Below are 2512 nucleotides of genomic sequence, written 5' to 3' on the forward strand. Positions count from 1 at the left end.
TTGCCATTAATTGTGTTCTCTGGAGTTTGCTTTTGCCTGAACTGACTTTTCAGCTCTGTAGTAATGTCAGTTGTTGGCCCGGCGCCGTCAATACAGAGCAGCTTCAGCTCCATCGGAATCATTCACGGATTTGGGGTAGTTTGCGTGTCCAATACCCGGAGTACACATTTCTTCTCCATTTTCCTGTTCTCGGCACTTGTCTTGATGAAATCCAGGGCGCGTTTGGAACAGGATATGTGTATCTGCAGTAGCATATCCAACTTAAAAAAAAAAATGAGTGATCACAATTTAAATGCTTTCCTTTTAAAGATGCTGGTGTGTTTCCAATATAAAGAAGAAATCCTTGTATGATGCAGTCATACATGGCCTTACTGTAAAATTGACATGCTCTTAAATAATTAAAAAGGAGGATACTTTAATTTTGAAAAAGGATGCTGGAGGAAGGAGGTTAAAGGAAGCTTTTAGTCAGCTCTAAGGTTAGATTTATTGATCTAGTGATCAATCCCTTTCTCTTTCCTGAATTTAAAGCTAATGGGAGACTGTGGTCAGAGATGAGTGGCTTTTAGTTAAGGTTTTTGACTCTTATAAATAATACAACAAGTGCCCTAGTAAGTAATAAGAAATAAGATACGCACTCATTCTTTTTAAATAGAACAAATGTGGCAAACAAGACTCAGCTGTAATTTTTGAGGTCATTTATTAGACAAATTGCTCTTCTCTACTTCTTTTACAAGAGCGACATAAACCATTATATTATTTATTCATGAATCACAGCCATTAAGATGATAAATCAAATTATCAGCTTCCTGTCTCTCTTCAGTTTTAATCATTTTTTATCGTTCATGCAATATAAAGACAGCTTCCTTCCTATGAAACAAGAGACCTTCAGAGACCTTTTTATTGTAAACGTACATTTCCTTCCCATTTTTAAGTATATCCTAGTGATTTTCTGTGTCAATTTTATCTGCAATAAAAATCCAATAAGGAACTTGTACATTGATTCAATATAGCAAAGTTAGCTATGAAGTAAGTGATTTTGGTTAACCTCTGAAATAGCGGAGTACTGGAAAACGCAGTTAAAGGATTTTTTTCTGCCACCCCTAAATGTGCGTAGTAGTATCATACATTTAATAGAGGGAAATACTTAGTAGAGAAAAATCTTGACACAAGCTCAGATGCTGATAGTAGGACCTTTCTCAAAAGGTTTAACATGAGCTTTGCAGTAGTATCACTTTTTGAATACATTCAAGCTTACTTTTTCTGCTGTATTCACACAGCCAGTATGTCTTTGCCTCTTCCCATAAGGTGGGAGAGCTAAGGTTACTCTGCACGATCTGAGATAGTTTCACGCATCCTTTTTTCGCTTGCTTTCCATCTGCATGTGTCTGGTTCAGCATCTAAAACAGTCGTAGGACGAGCCGCACGTGACGTTCTGTGGGTGGAGGAGTTGTCCATTCAGAAAGAAGTGCACATTGATTTCCATTCCAACTGGTTTTAAACTTGATCGTCCTTGTTAAATACTACTCTCAGGAAGCACCGATGAGGTCAGAGTTACCGAGGATGGAAAAGGAGCCTCTGCATCATTAGAAATACTCATCTGTGCTGCAGTGTAAAAATCAATACTTGTTTACTCAACTCTATGAATAATGGAGTTTTGAACGTAAATGTGTAATTTATGCATTGAAAATCTATAGCATGGGGCTGACGTGAGGTGCGGTAACTTCCCTCTCCCCTATATCCATTTTAAAAATCCCCTGGGTGTCTGAGTGATGCGTTATCTGGCCAAAACGCATCCTCAGCCCAGCTTCCCCGCAGGCAGGTCGTTACGAACACCTTCCTGGGGGGATCCTTGCAGGGTTAGAAAAGACTGCCAAATGCCCCAAGGATGGCCTCGCCTGGGTACTCCACTTATTTTATTGCAGGGGAGAATCCCTTGAACGACGTGAGTTTGGGATCAGTTGGAGGGATGTCTGGATCGGAGAGCATAGCTCCCGTGCTTGCCGCAACATAGCCACATCATAATTAAAAGTCATAGCAGGTTCATTAGCCCAGTAAGGATGTCTGGCCACTGTAGAGGGCCAAAGCCAGAGTCCCTCTGCTAAAGCTGGCCCTTGTGAGCATGGGTCCCTCTTCTCCCCACCCGTGCAGAGGTACGAGCACACGCAGGCAGCGCGTCTCCACGTTCCCACCATGGTGGTGACCCCTTTTTGCAAAGAGCATGCCCTGTAAAATCCAAAACTGGTTGTCTCCCTGTCTCCTTCCTTATGCTTGTGGCTTTTGTGGCTTTTGCGTATCAAAATGACTAGGTTCATGTTATGTACTGTAATCCAGCGGCGCAACGCCATTGCTGGGAAGTACCAACTTAACGATTTGAATCCAGCTTCAACGGGGGGCCCCGTTGGCTATCTGGGAGCTCTTCCATCTTATTTTCCTTATTTTTCTTTTTAATTCTTTTTGGGGAAAAAAAAAAATCTTGGTTATTTCTTAACTCTCCTGTTCAGCCGCTTGCTCA

This window comes from Cariama cristata, unplaced genomic scaffold, assembly GCF_000690535.1.
Source record: "Cariama cristata isolate BGI_N322 unplaced genomic scaffold, ASM69053v1 scaffold40459, whole genome shotgun sequence".
Classification (NCBI taxonomy): domain Eukaryota; kingdom Metazoa; phylum Chordata; class Aves; order Cariamiformes; family Cariamidae; genus Cariama; species Cariama cristata.